We start from the raw sequence: 20,430 nt of genomic DNA on the forward strand, positions 1-20,430 counted from the left end.
TTACAATTAATTTTCAAAATTAAAAGTGAGGGGACATTAACTCTGTGTGGAAAGTAGGTAACTAAAATGAGCGCCATCCATCAAAACGAGATACATTTGAGAGCTTTGTGATAGACACATACTGTAGCTACTCTTTCATAACAGCTCGTTGCATTTAGTCAGTGCCTTCTGTTCAAGGATCTCTCAGTATAAATTGAATGAATCAAGCCCCAGAACACCCCAGGAGGTTGCCATTATCCCCATTTTACAGATAGGGAAACTGAGGCACAAAGAGTCTGTGACTTGCCTGAGTTGTCAGAGAGAGTTAATGGCTCTTAGGAGAGATTTTCAAATGCACCCATGGCATTTAGGCTACTAACTCTGATGGAAAATTAATGGGAGTTAGATGGCTCACTGCCATATGTGCATTTGAAAATCTCCCGCTCTTACAAGTTCAAAACGTATTTTTGACGCATGGGGTGTTAAATAATAAATAGCCAACAATAGAACCCAGATTTCCTGATTCCTGTTTCCTTGCTTAGTTCCCTAATGACCTACCTCTTTATGATTTGTTTCTATTTATGTTACAATAGTCGATCAGAGTAGAAAGAGAATAATTCTATGTTATAAATGTTAGAGCATTATCCCACTCTCACTGTTATCAGCTCTTGTGATTTTACCATGAATCTCACAACACTTGATGTTTTTCTTGAAGTCCCAGACTCCTGGAAGGGGATTCTTGCTCAGTCACACACAAGATATTTTTTAAAAATATCTCATCATTTTTTACATTTGGGGTTGGTAATACCAAAACCTTAGCATAAGTACAAAATGTCACTATCAACCATAGAGTTAGACAGAACATCTTGTCTTTAATATTGTTTAAATCCAGATATCACATTTTATTCTGACCTTTTTAAATTCTGAGCCTCTCAGTTTTAAACCATAGGCCCTGACATGTGTTGAGATATTTTTGACAGACAGTTTACAGGAATTCTGGTTTCTGTTCTGCTTTTTTGTAACAGCCTTTCTATTCATTATTTTTGCCTATCACATGTGCAGCAGTACATGGCAACAACATGGGCTTGTGGCAGTATACGGTAATAACAAAACACTTGCCAGAGGGGCCCACATGACACTGGACAAAGAAAAGTGGGCTGTGGGAGACAGGGGAGTTGAAAGGAGAAAAAAAAAATAGTTACAGTCCCACACCGGTAAGACCCTAAGAACTCCAGAACAGCAAGAGAAAGGAGTGGTAAGTTTTGGTTTGCTCTCTATCCCATATTACTCCAGTAACTCAAGAGTTAATTCTTTTATAGAGACCAAAAGAATACTTAGGGCTTCAGAAAAAACATAGAAGACATGGTCCGTTGCCCCAGAGAATGTACAAGCTAAATTTTACAAAGATGACATAGTAAGTTAGGATAACAAATCAGTAGGAAGCGGATGTGATGTGAAAGGATCATGTTGTTACTTGGTGTATACACATGGTCTGAGCCAAGTCCATTTAGCTTCTGTGTTCCTGTTTATTAGACATTCCTGAAAACAGAATCATACATTGTTACAACTACTGTTCAAGCCTACACCCGTGTTTAACTGATTATTCTGGAGACTGAGCAAGTGTGAAAGAAGTGTGGTAGTTTCTAAACTGGGGACAAAATTTATTTTATATGCACATAGCCACAAGCGAGAACATTAAAAGCAAAACAAAAAGACCCACCTTTTTGTGAGCAACATTAAAGACACCATTTGTTTGCCTGACTGGGTTTTATGATAGAAGAAGCTACTGGTGTGGGCCAGGAAGAAAGGATTAATGAAAACCCTCCAACTCATGCTGTTGTTGGCCCATATTGCAAGATACCTTGACCCGAGTCCTTCTGGTATAAACAAGGCCCTGAGCTCAGCTCCCCCACCTACAGAAAATAAAACACAGTAAGTACGTGTGTTGGATCATGGGCTGCTGCTGCATGATCACCAAAGTCAAATCGAGAGTATATTTTCAAGGCAGGAGACACCTATCTTGTGACCACATGTGGGTATGACTATATGTATTACACCCTCCTCTTTGAATTTGTTCTCCTCTTACACCAATTTGTTCTCCTCTTGTCTTCATCATCAAGGCCTTTCACAGCTCTTTCCCTCCATATTTATCCACTAGCCTCTTTTCACATTGCTCTCTACCCTTTCTGTTCCAAACAATGATGTCAGCCATAACCACCTGCTCATTTGCTTTTCCCACAACACCCCGTATGCACAGAACATGTTCTGTGAACGGATCCATATAGCTGCTAGCCTGCCTTCCCTCAAATCCCTTCTCAAGACCAATTTCTGCTGTGAAGCTTACAATAAACTCATCCAATGTTTAAAGGTTAGACAGAGCAGGCAGGCAGGGGCAGCTGAAAAACATTATTACAGCTCAGCTCCAGGTACTGCTAGCAAGAGTGCTCTCAGCTACCATGGCGGAACATGGGGAGAGAAATGACATATGGGCTCCCAGGACCCAAGCCCTATAGGGCTTTATAATAGTATCACATATAATTTTATTTATAACCTGTACACAGAACTGCCAGTGTCAAAGCTCCAATAGCCAGGAGTTTAAACAAAACAAACCCCCAAAAAACACAAAAAAAACCACAACCACATTTAATTGCACCACAAAGCAAACAGGAAGCCATCACACTCTTTGGAGAATTACTACTATTTTCTCCATGGGGTTAACACCATTAAACAGGCAGGCAACCACATTCTGCATCAGCTGTAATTTCCAGTGGATCTGCAAGGGTAGCTGGTTCCCGCTCTAATTTAAGCACGATATAAAATCTAGGTAATAAATAAATAAATCATTATTATTATTGAAGTCAAAAGAGTGGTTTTGCCACTGGATTCGTAGCAGGGTCAGGCTTGCGTAGGGTGAGCAGGAGGTCAGGCTAGACGATCATGATGGTTCCGTCTGACCTTAAAGTCTATGAGTGCATTACAATAATGCAATCTGGAAGTCACAGAGGGAAGACGTCCACGACCTCGTCAGCTCACCTCTCAGAGTACAAACACACAGAAGATAAGGTCCTTTTTTAGAGGAGCTTAGAGCCGGCCAATGGACAGTATACCAGTACTGGTATTTTAAGATATGATGACCATTATTCTAGATTCTCTTTTCCCATCCTCAAGTTGAGTCTCTGCAGTGGGTTCTAGTGTCACACTGCTGCCTTTTACATCCATTCTTAATTTGGAGCAGCACACGGTCTCTCCTGGGTCAGGAACATAAACACAGAGCAGAGCCTAAGAGAGTAGCCTGCAAATCTTAGGACTTCACAGTGTTCTTCTATACCAGATGTTAGGGGGAAGGAATAGTTAGCATGTATATACGAAAAAGAAAAGAAGTACTTGTGGCACCTTAGACACTAACAAATTTATTTGAGCATCCGATGAAGTGAGCTGTAGCTCAGGAAAGCTTATGCTCAAATAAATTGGTTAGTCTCTAAGGTGCCACAAGTACTCCTGTTCTTTTTATAGTGATATAGATATACAGATAAGTTGGAAGTTACCATACAAAGTGTGAGAGGCTAATTAGTTAAGATGAGCTATTATCAGCAGGAGAAAAAACTTTTGTAGTGATAATCAAGATGGCCCATTTAGACAGTTGACAAGAAGGTGTGAGGATACTTAAGGAAATAGAAAAGGAGGACTTGTGGCACCTTAGAGACTGACCAATTTATTTGAGCATAAGCTTTCGTGAGCTACATGCATCCGATGAAGTGAGCTGTAGCTCACGAAAGCTTATGCTCAAATAAATTGGTTAGTCTCTAAGGTGCCACAAGTACTCCTTTTCTTTTTGCAAATACAGATTAACACGGCTGCTACTCTGAAATCTGTCATGTATATACTGTAGCACTTTTCTTCCTCAGACTGCTATGAACATTCATTCTCACATTTACAGCTTCCCTATTCTCCACCTTTAAGCACCTAAAATGCCACAGCAGAGCAGTCCAATGAGGACTTTACAGGAAGCTTCATACATGAACTTTTTTAGACAGTCCCTGCAGAAAGCAGTAAGAAGGTGGAGCTAATTTAATCCCACTTCCACCTCCCAGACCAGACTATTTAATGATACAGGAAAAAATAATTATTAATGGGACTGAACTAGAACCCAGATCCATAGAATCATAGAATACCAGGGTTGAAGGGACCTCAGAAGGTCATCTAGTCCAACTGCCTGCTCAAAGCAGGACCAATCCCCAACTTTTGCCCCAGAACGCTAAATGGCCCCCTCAAAGATTGAACTCACAACGCTGGGTTTAGCAGGCCAAGGCTCAAACCACTGAACTATCCCTTCGCCTTTAGGGAAGTTCAGATCTGGCTCCAAAATTTGAATTTCAAGCCCATTATTATTATTATGGATATAGCATCAACAGCGGTACCACATTAGTGATAGCACACAACAAATCAGAGGCATCATCAGAACAAATGCTCATTGGCTGGTTATACCCCCAAAAGCAAGACACTTACCAACCAACTAACAAAAGCTGCTGGCTTTACAAGCTAATTTTTTCATAGGTGAGGGTGCCCATAATCTGCACTACACCAATGTGCAAAAAAAACCAAAAACCAACACTTTTCCTTTACCGTTCTCAAAGTATTCTAAAAAGTGAGTAATCATTGTAACCTTCCCCCCCTACACACACCCTTTTTCTAAACAGAGGGGGAAATGAAGCCACAAAGAAGTGACTTGCCCCTAAAATCATAGAGGCAGACAGCAAAAGAGTGAAAAATAGAACCAAGGTCTTGAGTCCCCATCCAGTGCCCCAGCCACAGAGCTATAGCACTTATTTTGTTTTACAGCGGTATGAATCCCTTGTACTGCGGAGTAGCGGGAAAATTAAACAAAACCTAACAACTCATAGGATCAGGAAGGTGAGTAGTGAGCGCAGATGAGTAATTAGGGTTTTGAGGCAGCAACGGAATGAAACGCATAACTGGAAGTATTTAAAAGATGTTGGCTAATGATCCCTTAAGACATGAGTTTGAGAGCAATGAGAAGGAAGATCAGTAGTCCTGAGGGTAATGCCAGTTGCCACCTGAGAGCGTGTGGATACAGGGAGATATTTCAAAGCTCATTGTAAAGGATACCAGGGTTAGGTGATGTGAACATACGGAAAGAAGAGCTGCTCTGGGAAGCATGAAAGCTGGGTGCTAATCTGCAGTACACAAAGCTTCCAATTAATTGGTATTATAAAGGATTCTCTCTTTTTGCTGAAAAATCTTTGTTCTAGTTAAAGCAATTGGGGGGCTGCGAGGGGGCAAGGGAGAGAATTCACTGTGGTATGTTATCAAAGGGAAATGACCTTCTGACCTCTGCAGATGCACCAAGGAACAAAAGGTGAGTTGAGGCAGTCAATCAAAGCACCACCAAAAAGGTATCTCTCTCACACTGACTACAGTCAGGGAAAGGTCAGGTGACCATGATGAACACCACGAATAGGGACATAAAGGTTACAAGCATACTCAATGGCTATTCTGCAGCTAAGAGGACTGTAAGAACTGGCATTTAGTATTTTATTCTGGATTCCATTCTCAGCTACATTGTGTGGGTCTTCTCTGGGGTGCAAGCGGAGCTCCATTGCTACTGTTTGCTCATAGGAAGCACGTACACAGAAGCTGGTATTTAGTTCCTTCCGTTCCTCTGTGTTTACTCTTGGGTAACCTTCCCAAGAAGGAGATGTGTTGAATGTGGTCACGATGAAAATGAAAAAAGCAATGGTTATTGCACAGACCAGACGTGGGGTCAGCTGGGTGGTCTCACTACTTCTGTGCTAGTTTATAATTTTTCCCATGGGGAGGATGCCAGGAGCTCTAGAGAAGCATATATATGGATGATAAGGACTTGGTGGGTTTTTTGTTCATTCACTGGACAAACATCAAAATGGAAACAAAAGAAAGGAATCTTTCCGTGAACTCTGCGGAAAGTGACTGATGGAGTAGGGGAAAAAACTCAACAGCAGCAGCAGGTCAGCACCAGGTGCTGGTTGTAACAGAACCAAGCCTATATCCATTGGAGGTTATACAGCACCATGCCACCACACACGTACTGGGAAGGACACAGCATGAGCTTCCAATGACCTTGCCTAGATGGAGTCTCATCTAAAAGGCATCCTTGAATCAAAACATATGCTGAAACAAAACAGGATGTAGAAATGGCAGGAAGAAGGAAGGTGAAGACAAGAAAAATACCTTATCTGTCTCAAGGACAGAATGGCACATTTTAGTGTTTATTCCTAGGGGGAAAACACTGTTCAAGTTGTGTGGCTGGATAGTGGACACTGTGGATTTAAAAAGACTACACAATTTACCCCAGCAATATTAGCAGAAGAAAAATAAGCAGCAAGAACTGACCTGAACTAGCTGGAACAAGACAGTTGAGATTCCTATCTTATTGATCACTGATGATAGCACAAGGCTTCTAAAGAAAAAAAAGTCCCTCAAACTTGTTTGGATTAGTAAAATGAGAAAAGAACCATCAGGCCTTGCTTGATACCTCTTCGAATCTAACTTCTGAAACCCTGTTGGAGAAACCAGCTCTGAGTGAGTGTGCCAAAATAGAACGTTAAAGGAAAAAAATAAACTGACTTCTGCATTGATTTTACAGACAGTGGAGCAGCACTTCAGAGCGCAGAGTGGAATTTATTAGCCACATGTTAAAAAAAGGGGTGGAAAAGCCACTGACCCACTTCTGTTGATACATGACGGACTAACAGCATAATGCATAGTGTCAGTTATTCACTTATAAAACAAGAGGCAAAACAAGTTTACAAAAAAATAATTAAAAAAAAAAAGTTAGTTTAACCTTTTCACAGAGGGAACTCGGAGTCAGGAGCTCATGAATTCTAATCCCAGGACTGACACTCTGTGACCTTGGGCAAGTCACTTTGCCTGCTTGTGTCTCAGTTTCCCCATATGCAAAATAGGGATGAAACTATTTCCAAATCTCACAGGACTTTTTGTAAGTCTTAATGTCTATACAGTATTCTGAGATCATCAAAGGCAGCGCTGTTGAAATGAAAGCATTAGTATGTGAACACAGAAAATAACATTGTTAATTTCTTTATCCCTTTAGAAATTGTACCAATTTCCCTAGCCCTCCCCCCCAGGATAAGAAAGTCAGTAATGCTTCTCACACACACTCCTTTTTTTTTTTTTGCTGAGGATCTTCAAAGACGCAGGTACTAAATACAACGAGCATTAACAGATGCCACAACTTTCTTTTCAGTGGTTTGCAACCCAAATTTCTTGGGAGTATTTTTGCAGAAAGTAAGTGACCCATAAAACCACAAATTTCCATCATGAGCTGCAACGGCCTGTTCAAATAAACCAAGGTATTTATTCTTAAAATTACTGTTGGAGGATTATATAGCCCTTGTCTGATATCAGCAGTGATGAGGCATTCAATCATCACGTACCCAAAACTCCAGTTGAAGTCAACAGGGTGCACAAGGAATGTAAGAGTGGTTATCCAATGTAAAGCTGGGGCTTCAAAGAAAGCTTGGCTTGTGTTTCAATATTTAAATTGCCCTTGAATCTCCTAGCTCTGGAATTTTGGGGGTCCTTATTAGCCGTTTCCATTAAGGCCCAGATCTTGGAAGCTCCTTCTGTGGTGGATGCTGATATGCACAGCGCCCTGTTAAACCCATGCAAGTGCAGCTGTCTGCCTGCACAGGACAGCTTTAGGATTGGGACTTATGGGGCCTGGAAAGGTTGCTTGCTTTGGACTGTTAATTAAAAAAACCCAATTAAAGTTCAAGGTGTTTTATGCTGAATTTTTTAAGCAAAGAACCACACCCAGTATGCAACAAACCAAACCAGAAACTATACAGAGTTATGCATGAATGGACAGTTGCTCGTGACAGAGGTTACAAGAAGTTTTCCCACCACCTGAAAAACCACTTATAAGCAGCAAAGGCCATTGCATGAGTCATTGATGCCAAAGGGCTGAGGGGGAAGAGGTAGTTATGTGAAAAGACTTTAATTAAAAAAAAAAAAGTGTTTTGGCAAGACAAAAATTGTTAGTTTAGCTATTAAAAGAATGAAATTTCCACTGGTGAACCAGGGGGAATTTCCACCCAAGAAATTCATGAAGAAGCAGCACATGTTCACACAGCAGCTGGGAAAACTGCAACTGTTGTCCCGGGGGGCAGTGCTGGGAAGAAAAGGAACCATCTTTGGTAACAGAAAGATTTTGTACTCAAACTTTGGTCCAAAAAAAAAAAAAATTTTTTTTAAAGTTTGTAGTTTATTAAACATATCGTTAAAAATGACAGGTATGTTTCACAGAGGCATAGTTTAAGCAGGAGCGGGAGCAAGGACTCACAAATATTATCACTACTTATATTTATTATGACATGTTGTTTATAATGCAGTAGTGCCCAGTGGCTTTAACCAGGTCAGAGCCCCATTGTGCTAGGCACAAACATAAAGTGAATTACATTCCCCATCTCAAAGACCTTTTACCACTCTCTTCTGACCACTTCTGTGATTGTGGACAACTCACAAACTTGTTACCTCAGTTTCTCCTTTTGTGAAGTAGGAACAACAGTATTTAACCACCTCTGAGCAGTGTTGAGAGGAATGTTGTTAATGTTTGTAAAGTGCTTTGCCCCAGTGGTGAGATGATTAGTTTGCACAGATAGAAATAAGACCTAATAGGTTTCAGAGGAACAGCCGTGTTAGTCTGTATTCGCAAAAAGAAAAGGAGTACTTGTGGCACCTTAGAGACTAACCAATTTATTTGAGCATGAGCTTTCGTGAGCTACAGCTCACTTCATCACGAAAGCTCATGCTCAAATAAATTGGTTAGTCTCTAAGGTGCCACAAGTACTCCTTTTCTTTTTGCGAAGACCTAATAGGTTTTCTTTTTTCTTGTCTTTCCACCTATGGTACCTCCACCGCCCTCACTCACCCTTTTATTTATTTTTTTTAGCCTAAAACAAAATAGTTGCGGTCTTTAGGGACAGCTTTTCTGACATCCTGGTTGTAATAATAGGGACTAATTACTGTGTTACATCTGAAATAAATATTCCCCACGCTGATCGGAGATTCTAAACTGTTTGTTGACTAGAACAAACCAAGAATAAAACCACAGACCTGTTTGTGTAACTGTCTCCATACGACTATAGTAATCAACAAACTCAATTGGCACTTTCCAAGAGCTTGGGGAAGTTACTTGAAGGCTTTCTGGTTTGGGCCCGTGACCCTTTGCTCACCACCAGATTCCAGATTGGCAGCTGACAGCCTGCTGGGCTATTAAACAAGGCAACAAGGGAGACCTGTCAACAAAACCAACCGCTTCTTAAAATGTACATGGCCTGAATATATTCCTGCAGTAATTTACTGTGGCAATGGGGTGGCAAGCTTGGGACATGGAACTTTTAACTGGCTTCTTCCCTTTGACTGCAAATGGCCACACACCCCAATACACAGGACACCTAGTGCATCCCCCACAAGAATACAGAGCTCTTCCCTATATTAGAAGCAGATTATGTAATGACAATATATAGAAAATATGTGCCTACAGGTCTCTCTCTCTCTCTCTCTCACACACACACATCCCTACCCCCCAGCCTGATATGGAAACCATACAAACTAAGCTATACAGGAGATGCCTGCTAGATATAAGTATTGTATCTAAAATATATCAAAAGCCATTCCCACATATGTACCTTTACTATACCCTTTTAGACCAAGTGAAATTTTTCATACCAATAGTTTGCAAATAAGTTTCTCTCTCTTTGCAATGTTGGCACTAGGTGCTATAAATAAGGCAAATTTCTCTTCTGAAAATACTGTATCACATCACCCCTTGCAGACTGCAATATGTACACAAACTTCACTTCTTTCTGTGTAGATAATATAACATATATGCCCCTTATCCAGGGATTTCCCTTCCAAGCCCAGTTTGTCAAGCCACCATCCTCTCGCCATTCAAATCACTCATTATTATTTGCCTCTTCCATGATGCCCACAAAAAGTGATTTAACAATTTTAAAAAATTCTAGCCATCTTTCTCCTCTGAGCTTTCCAGTGAGTCATGTTGTCTGTCTGTCTTTTAGGTCCCGATTTAGAAAAGCATTTATGCATATGTTTAAGTAAAGTAGGAGCCCCATTAAAATCATTGGAACTTTACTTAAAGCATATGTTTAAGCTAAATCAAAGTTATCCACTCACACTGATGTAAGTGTTTCCACATGGGATGGTTGCACCCATAGCTAAATCAATTTTAGTGAACTGGTGCAATATGTGTGTAGAGCAGGCCCTTAGAATGTAAACTGCTTGAGGCAGGAACGATGTTCATGTCTGTCTCTTTTACAGCATTGAGCGCACTGCTGGAACTTAAATAGTAAATAATAAATAAATATTTTTGTATTATAGCACTCACAGAGAGCAATCTTATCTAGCGTGTTTACATACCAACTTCTGTTGCATAATCCCCATTTTCACCACATATAAGGACTGGATCTACGCACAAAAGTTGCACCAACATAACTAAAAGGGTTTTAATTTACTCCTTTCATTATTTCGCTGCCCATCTGTCTGTGGGTGCTCATTTCAGAATACTGCCTTACGTAAAATCAAAACAGGACACTTTTATTCTGAAAAAAAAAAAGTGTCTACACATAAATTTGCAGTGACATAACAAAAGCTGTGAATTAAAACCAATTTTATCATTTTGGTTCAACTTTGAGAGTAGACTGGCCCTGATCATTCTCTAATTTGCCTAGTCATCTGAAAATGTCCATGCCTGGTACCAGAGCAAGTGACTGAAGTTTGAGGAAAATGCCTTCATCTAAACTTTTTTCCACTTTAAATAAAATCAACAACACAGTATAACTACCCCCAACTTGTACACCTTCACATATCCTGCTAAGCCGTCACTTGTCTGGAAAGTTGTAGTGTTTTAAGAGTTAATTTCATTCAACTTTATTTCCACTGGGTCCTCATTAGTTGATTCCTGGACAAGTATAGTACATGGCAACTCCTGTTTCTTCTATACATATTCTTTAAACAAAAATGACATTCCAAGACTAAGTGGTTAGATGTTCTCTTTTACCTGTGACACCTGGAAGCTGCCTCTCCAGTCCATTCCTACTGGAGGTAACTTCAGTAAAGAGGTCTAAAGTTTGGCTCTGCCCAACTACTGAAAAAGAAGCAACATCTTACAGGTGCTGCAGGAAAGTGCAGGCAGGTCATGCACTAAATGCACAGCAAGTTCATAGCTGTAGACAACCTGAGCTTGCATTTCCTATTGTGTTTCCTTGGTACCTGGCGACAGGAAAAAACAACTCTTGTTCCTCTCCCACAACCCACCTCCAGCTCTGTGTTTAGAACAGATGGTGAAATCAGCTCAATGAGCTGCAGAATTTTTTGGGGGACGGGTGGGGAGGGGGGAATTACTTTTTTCCAGCGCAATATTGGGTAAAACAATGAAGGACAAAATCCTTTCCTTGCGTGGTGCTGTGTAATGGGGAAGAAGGCAGTTCCAGCTATACATGAATTACCAGAACAGCCTGAGTGCCTGGGGAATGAGGCTAACAGTGCTGTAGACACTCAAAGCACAGGATTAGGAGAGGGGAGACCTGAATTCTAGTCTCCGTTAGGCCACAGAGTTCTTGTCACTGAAAATCTCCCCTAAATGAGCTGTTCCAAAGGTGGAAATGGAAACTGTGGAGAGGGGCACCTAACTTCCTCAAGCTCCTTTGAAAATCCCAACCTCAACCTTTCTGTGCCTCAGTTTCCTTGTCTGTTAAAGGGGAATGTAATTAATACAAGGATGCCTAGCAAATGAAGCTGAAGCCCTATCGGCATAGGAGAGACAGGGAAGCTGGCAGGTAGGTCTGTGTTAGTGCTCTGCTCTTTGGAACTCACCTCCTGATTGCATCTAAGCAGCTGGATGGCCTAGTGGTAAGGCTTTTGTCTACCAGGCCAGAGATACTGAGTTCAAATAGCTGTAGTGCTGTATTTGGGTGATTGAAAAGTAAAAATGTAGACAGGCATGGCCTAGGAGATCAGGCCCTAGACACAGAATCACAAGACCTTGAGTTCTATTCCTGCCTCTACCACTGACCTGCTGTATGACTCTGGACAAGTCGCCTGCTTTTCTGTGCATAAGTTAAGTTTATGCCTATATGGCCATACTGGACAGAATGCACCCAGTCTTGGCTGATCTCAGAAGCTTACCTGTCCTGGGCCTGGCTAGTACTTGGATGGGAGACCACCTGAGGATCTCAGGTGCTGTATTTTTTCCTGAGGTACACTTTGTCCTGCCTCAGCACTGGGGGGGTTGCACTGGATAACCTCTTGAGAGCCCTTCCAGCCCTATGCTTCTATGATTCTGTATCTCTGACAGCCTTCAGCGCATGCTGCAAGGACTACTTTTTCCGCCAGCCTTGCCCCTGAGAAGCTGGGTAGCGATAGTGTGGGAATTGTGTAGGGAGGATGACTGATTTTTATCATTGTTATAGCAAACTGTGCTGTTATGAGTCATGGCTGCATAAAGACTCAGGATGAAACTCCACAGAAAGAGTCAATTACCTCTTGCATTAAATGCACCCTGACAGTTGTTAAGAGGTCTGTATACTGTAATGCAGTTGGAGCGTCTCTGTAATAATTTACAAATGCTGTATATTGACCAGGTGATGGAGAGGTTTTCTGGACACATATATTGGTGTAGTTTAATAGGGGGCTATACGGAAAAACAGAGGAAGGAAAAAGAATGGCTCCAGACAAGGATCTTCTCTGCAAACACATGACGGTTGTTAAGACACAAAGCCAGGAAAAGGCCTGGGAGACAGAATGTCCAAAGGAGTACAGCAGTTTAAAAAGGAACACTCAGTGGGGACTTGTATGGGGGAATCTGACTGACACACAGGCATCTGCTGGGATGTCTGAAGAAGCAAGGCCAGCCCCAGTTGCTACCCAGGAATTGTAAGACTTTAGGTAAGGGAGATGTGTGCAGACTGGTGGTTGTTTTCAAATCTTTCTCTCTCTAATACTTTGTTCCTACTGTTAAAATAGACACTATTTCAGTTTTAAGAAGGCTGTCTGATCACTGGTCACAGATTCCCACAGGAAAGAACTGCAGGTGTCTGAACCCAGTTGGTCCTACTGGGTAAGTACAGTGGATACATAAAGTACTGTAGGAGAATTGTGGAATTCTGCCCCAGAATAGGTAAAGGCATGGGGCCTGGCACCTGGTAAGGTGCATGAAAGGGGACACAGTTGCAGACAGCCCTGTAACCAGCACTCTCCTTTGCTTAAATGAGCAGCCATACCTTTTTTGAGGTTCCGTTATGTTGCAGAGCAGCCACACAAAAAGTTCAATGCTTAGGCTCACCTTTCCAGAGCATGTGGTCCAAGATGAGCTGTTTTGCACTCCCGCATTCCCCAGGTGAAATACGGGGGCAGAGGCAGGAAAAGAAAACAGAGAGGAGAGAACCCAGTACAAACAGTCTTGTCTACACAAGAAAATCAGACTAGTTTAATCAATTATTTTAGAAAGTGATTTAGTCATATCACTGCAACCCTCCTGCCTGAGCATACAACTGGCACTAAATACTAGAGTTGGTCAGAAAAGGCTTTCATCACCCTGCCCCGCTCCCCTCCACACACACACACACAGAGAAAATGACAGGTTTCAGAGGAACAGCCGTGTTAGTCTGTATTCGCAAAAAGAAAAGGAGTACTTGTGGCACCTTAGAGACTAACCAATTTATTTGAGCATGAGCTTCATCAGATGTTCAACATCTGATGAAGTGAGCTGTAGCTCACGAAAGCTCATGCTCAAATAAATTGGTTAGTCTCTAAGGTGCCACAAGTACTCCTTTTCTTTTTACAGAGAAAATGCTGACTTTTCATCACAAAACCAAAACCTGAAAAACTTCCGCCAACATTTTTATCAGTTTTAGCGGATCTTGGGGGGCCGGGGAGGGGAGTTCCAAAAGTTTTTGGCTGAAAACCAAAAAGCTTTTGTCTGGAATAAAATTGTTTTTCCAGATTGAAACAGTTGGTTCTCAAGTTTTGGAGCATTCTGATGTTTAAAAAATAACTGTTCAGGGAAAGCAGATCCTCGCTGAGAAAACGTTTAATAAAAAATAAAAAAATTTCCAATGGGGGGAAAAAATTGACAGAAATTTGCCACCACCCACACATCAGAGTAAGTAGAGATGGAGACACATCGCAAAATTCACTTGCAGATTTTGAACCACTACTGGGCTTGGCATTTTCTGGTCTAGGGTTTTGATTTGGGCTCCACTCCAAGATACTAACAAGGAGAGAAGATCACATAAGAACCGAGAGAGAATAAACTAATTGACAGGCAAGTTGGGCGCTGAGAGAGTCAATAAGAGATGGAGTTGATTGTTAGCAATCAGGTCTCAGGCTCCATGTCTTAGAAAAGATGAATATATAAAGACTTAATAATAGGGAAAAAGGAACTAGAAAAAGGAACCAGCAAAAGGAACCAGCTTCCTCTTCCCTGTACTAATACCCATGCTGATGGGAGATTGATACCCACTCCCCAACATCCCACCTCAGCTCAAATGTCTCCTCTGTGCTCAGAGATCTGGAGCTTAAGCACCCCTGCTGCAGCAGATTTAACTCCAGAGAAGAGCTCTTTGATGTGGCTTAGACAAAGTACCATGCTGGCTAGTGCCTATGGCTCACCACTGCCCTCTGCTCGATGAAATATCAGGCGAGCTCACTTCTAGGTCATAAGCCCTAATACTGCTTCAGGTAATGGAGATTCTCCCTGAGCCCAAGGGGTAAAGGCCTCTACTTCTGGAGCAGAACACCAGTTGTCACCATTAAGTGGTGCAGGACCATAGCAAGCAGAAGAGCAACATCTAGGTCCTAGGTTACGTTACAGCAGTTGAAAAAAGCAACGCGTGAGAAGTTAAACCAGCCTGAGACGCCTTAGATGTCTGCCTTTTATATGAGGCGCAGCTTAAAGGTCTCAGGGAGGCTTGTGAGTCTCTCCAGGCAGCAAACATATGACACACCACCTTGAAGGTGTCCCCAATGAGAGTGTTTCCTCTCCACTGCGCTGACCACACATTCACCCACTTACTAGTCTCTCAGGGTTACTTCAGGACGCTCTGAGGAACTGAGATATTCACCCAGCTGTGTAAAGACGAGTTTGCAAAAAACAGGCGCATTAAATAACATAGCCAGATGCTACACCTGTGATTATTATGTGGCAAAAGCAAAGAGCTTCAGAGACCCTTTGACACTAAAAATATATCCTGCCTCCTTCTCAGACTTCTCTTTTTTAAGAGAAGCACACTGCTCTCTTTGCTGTTTCCCAGCCTAATTTGTCTCTCTTGATAATTCAGAAGCATCTGCTCTGGGGCCAAATGGAGCCTCTGGCATAAAACTTCTTCTGATGCCACAGGGGTCTTTAGAGAGACAGGTGGGTCCTTCAGATCCTGAAGAAGAGCTCTGTGTTGCACAAAAGCTGGTCTCTCTCACCAATAGAAGTTGGTCCAATAAAAGACATTCCCTTATCTGTGCTGTCTCTCTAATATCCTGGGACCGACATGGCTACAACAACACTGCGTACAATATATGGGTCTTTAACACTCTGTCACTGTAGAATCTAGGTATAATATCTATGTAGAGATCATTCTGTGCTGAAGGTCCACGCTCTCTGCATTCCTCCATGTACATTATTTATTCATAGGGTTGCCTCTTCCTTTGAAATGTCATCTATTGCTGCTGATTATTCCCCACACTCTATTTGTGACATTTCTGGATTGTGCAGTTAAGAGCCTTGCCTAAGGTCACACAAGTAGTATCTAGCAGAGCATGGAACAAAGGCTACCTCTGACTCCTGGCCTTAATGCAAGACAATCCTTTCCCAGACCACATGTAAAACATCCACAGCAATAAAGAATGCCTGAACAGGGGAGACTGGGGAAAGGAGGACAGGTGGCTCAGCAAATTGGTAATCAGTAGGGAACATTTCCGCTGCTGGATCAGATCCAGCCCAGGTCTGGAGTAACTGAAGGGTATTGACAGCTGATGGAATTTCAGACACCAACGCTGTAACAAAGGAGATGGAGAAGTACGTGCCCTACGCTCACTCTTTGCACAGCAGCAGTACCCCTCGTCTCCCACAGCTCCCCCTTTGCAGAACTGTTGCCTTCCCTCACCTCTGATTGTCCAGACTCTCTCACCCCATTTACCAGCAGGCTCCGTGCACTGGAGCAGAGGAAGGATTTCCGCAGGATGGACTGGAAGCAGCACCACATGAGCTGTTGTAGAAGGCTCAGTGCCTGGTTCCACTTGGATTGTTCAGCAAGGGAGCATCACAGCAACTCTCCCCACCCATTCTGCTGCCCCTCCTCTAGAGTCTCTGGCTAACTGGAGGGAGGAGGAGGCCAGAATCGTGTATATTTGCAAACATACTGTGCATGGCACCTGAAGCCGCCCCTCTTGCCTGCCCCCCCGTGTGCCATACTGGGGAAACCAAGGCGCTTGTCAGGTGTATTGGCAAGGGCCACATGATCCACAGAGTTCAGGGGAATGAAGCCTTCCAATCAGGTAGCAAAGCACCCACAAGCTCATGGAACACTTATCGTAGAATCATAGAAATGTCCAGCTGGAAGGGACTTTGAAGTCTTCTAGTCCATCCCACTGTGCTGAGATAGGACCAAGGAAACCTGACAGGGGTTTGTCCAAACTGTTCTTAAAGACCTTCAAAGATGGGGATTCCACAGCATCCCTTGGAGACCTATTCCAGAGCCTAACTGCCCTGAGTTAGAAAGTTTTTCCTAATATCTAACCTAAATCTCCCATGCTACAGATTAAGCCCATTGCTTCCTGGCCTACCTTTAAATGGCCTTCTCTTGGCCCTGGCTCAATTGTGAGTAGCTTCCACTCTTGATCCTCCTCTAGGGGGGCAGCTGCTGTGGCCATGGGCCCCCGTCGGTTAAACAGAGGAAGGGGAGAACACATGTTCTCCCACCCCACCTGCTCCCTCTGGTTCCAGCAGCCTTGCCTGCATGAGGCGAGTTGGCAATCGCAGCAGCACAGTAGCTAGTGGACAAGCCTCCTTTCACCACAAGCCCCCCGTCACACTGAATTTGGATAGAACCGAGCCGCCCTGTTGGCAGCTTCAGCAGAAAACCTAGGACTGAATGGTCAGCGACTCCTTCCCATTGCTTTGTGGTCAGTTTTAGGGCACGTGAGGAGGGGAGTGTGTGGGAAGCTTGCACTGCTCTCTCTCGTGCCACAAAGAACAAGAAATAGAGGAAGAGACCAACAGAAAACACATATCAGCAGAATCTGATTCTTAAAACACAGGTTTAAGTTTTGCATGAGGAGTCAGCAGCTGTGATTGCCATGTACAAATTCCCCAGAAGTTTCCGAGAGACTTCATGTTACCGAGAGACACGGCATTTCCTGTAGATAAGAACCCTCATAGGGAGGGTCACTGATACTTTGTAACTTGTTTCTATGTTCCCTGCAAGAGCCTATCAATACTAACCGAATTATCCCCAACCACCTTCATGGTGCTGACTCTCCATGGATGGAAGAATGATCGGCAGCACTTCTCTCAGTTGCAAGTGCTCAGAATTCACCTTTCGGCTACACACCTGATTTTCCACTCACGCTACTTCCCTGCTCTCATGCTGGGATACTCCCTTCAGTGGTCCTTCATCCATGCTGGGTCCCGTACGCAGGGCCAGATTATCGCATGGGCTTTAGGGGCTGCAGCCCAGGGCCTCGGGCTAAGGGGGCCCAGAAAAAAAAAAAACATAATTATATACAATTCAGTGGTCACCAACCCATCGATCTTGGAGCCTCTCCCAGTCGATCGCAAACTTCAGGCCACTAAAAGTCCAGCGGCACAGCAGGGCTCAGGCAGGCTGCCTGCATGACATGGCCCCACGCCACTCCCGGAAGTGACCGGCTGCTGGCACATCTCTGCGGTCCCTGGAGGGGGGCGGCGGAGTGGGGGGAGGTGGCTCCATGTGCTGCCCCTTCCCCCAGCACCGCCCCCGCAGCTCCCATTGCCCAGTTCCCAGCCAATGGGAGCTGCGAGGGCAGCGCTTGCAGACATGGTCAGCACACGGCGACACACGGTCTCTCTCCCCCGGGGGTACGCAGAGACGTGCCAACAGCTGGCCGCTTCCAGGAGCGGCGTGGGGCCATGGCATGCAGCATGCCTAAGCCCAGCTGCACTGCCGCCAGCCGGGAGCCACCTGTGGTAAGTGCCTCCGGGCCAGAGCCTGCACCTTGCACCCCCTCCTGCACCCCAACCCCCTGCCCCAGGTCAGAATCCCCCTCCTGCACTCAAACTCCCTCCCAGAAAGAAACTAATATACCAGCTGTTCTAAAGTAAGAAGTAGGCTATTTTGAATTAACTGAACTATATTCTACATGTTTTAAGAATGAAATGTAACCACAGAACAGCTTTATGTTAATTAAAAGGCAAGTTTAGTATAGCGTTAATAGCCTTGATGCCATAATTGTGATCATTTTGTTTTAAATTAGGAAAAAGACTTGTATACAGGTGCCCCACAAAATCTAATAGCCCTGGGCCCACAGGAGAGTTAATTTGGCCCTGCCCATAGGTCAGTTGTTCTTCACTCCCTGCAAGGAGCTGCCCGTCAGAAAGCTGAGGGTTGTCAATTTGGCAGCAGTTTTCTCCAATGAATAAAGCATAGTAATAGCTTCATTGCTCTTCTGGGTTTATCACATGTCTCTTTAAAATTGATGAGGGTTATAGAGAAGGACATTGGAAAGAGAGGGGGTTTGACTCCTGTGTACACCTAGCCAGCACAGAAAGCAGACACATGGGACTCTCTGCTAAGATCACGATAGAGCAGTAGCTAAACTCTAGACATGGGAGAACATAAAAATGGCCATACTGGCTCAGAATAATGGTCCATCTAGATGGGGGAGATCTCCGCTGGGAACCAGAGAGAGAGCCAAGAGCCAAGCAGATGAATAAAACAGTATGGATGGACATCTTGAAGACCGAAGTGTGACACGTTCCCCCCAGGGTGCCACCTGGAACTGGGGTACCACTGAGCCCTCTGACCCATCAGCCTGGGCTCTCTCTCACACTGTGCTGCTGTGACAAGTTGCAAAGCCCTCCAAGCTTGCACTTCTACCAGCATTCACACAGGAAGGGGCACACCAAGCTGCAGCCACATGCAGGCTCCCTAACCACCAGCCTAGGACCCCAGAGCAGTGCCGTCCTGCCCTAGTCAAATCTGGCTAATATATGGGTTTAACACACGGTCTGCCTCTCCCTCAATGTGAAGAGGACCATGCACACGTGTGGTAACCAAGCTGAGATTTTCCCCAGACACCTTAGTCAAACGCTCACCGGTTTGGATTAAAACATAAAATAAGTTTATTAATGACAAAAGGATAGATTTTAAGTGATAGCAAACAGATCAAAGCAGATTTCCTAGTAAATAAACAAAACCACAAACTGAGTTTAACACACTAGATAGGTAGGATATGAATTAGGAAATTCTCACCCTGAGTAATAAACAGGTTGGCAGATTCTTAAGGCACAAGCTGCCTTGGTTTTGCAGCTTGGGTTTCCCAGGTTTTCATACACGGGCTAGAAATCTCTTTTAGCCTGGGACCATCACTTCTCCCTGTTCATTCTTTTTTCCTCAGGTGTTTCCAAGTGTTGTTGTTGTAAGGAGAATGAGGTCCCCCCCATGATGCCATTTTCCCCCTTTTAGATCTTCTTCCCACTTGCTGGAAAGCTCTTTAGCTGTGTCCTGGGTCAAACAGTTCCCATTGTGCAGTGCTATCTCTGAGAGGTTTCTGTTGTACACAGTTCCTGGGGTAATCCTTGTGCTTGTGTGCATTTTCTCAATGAGCCATTCACATTGTTTGGCCTTTTTACTGTTGTACCTGAAAGGCTGCTTGTGGGTGTTTCCAACCTCAAACAGGTTTCAGTAACACACACAGAGCCAAACTTCATAACTTCACATATGATGACAGCACACACAATCCAACGAGATATTAATGTCTAGCAGATCAAGACTTTTAAAAGGATACCTCACAAGGCCTACTTTGCACAAAACATGTCCTAATGACATGACAGTGGTGAATATTGGGGTGCCAGGGTGTCACACAAAGAATCTAAAAGGGCACCACACAGACACTCACACCACAAGCAGTAGGGACACCTCGTTTACATTTATGACACAATAGACTCCCATTACTTGAGCCTATTAGCTATATGTCTGTATCACAGAAGACAGTTACTTCTGCCAACATATCTGAGACCACAAATAATACAGCAGCCAGGTTATTCTTGTGCCAGTGTCCTTGAATTGAACTATCCACTGTTTTGTAATCTTATGAAAAAGGAAATTGTTAATACCCACCAGAAAGCTGGCATTCAGGAACCAGGAGGTACCAATATTCTGA

General features: G+C 43.5%; 1 protein-coding gene across 1 annotated transcript in view; it reads right to left on the reverse strand.

Moving 5' to 3' along the window:
* Positions 1 to 20,430, reverse strand: part of PIK3CD (phosphatidylinositol-4,5-bisphosphate 3-kinase catalytic subunit delta) — a 91,135-nt gene that overhangs the window by 50,982 nt on the left and 19,723 nt on the right. The window lies entirely within an intron of this gene.

This window comes from Caretta caretta, chromosome 18 (assembly GCF_965140235.1).
Source record: "Caretta caretta isolate rCarCar2 chromosome 18, rCarCar1.hap1, whole genome shotgun sequence".
Classification (NCBI taxonomy): Eukaryota; Metazoa; Chordata; order Testudines; family Cheloniidae; genus Caretta; species Caretta caretta.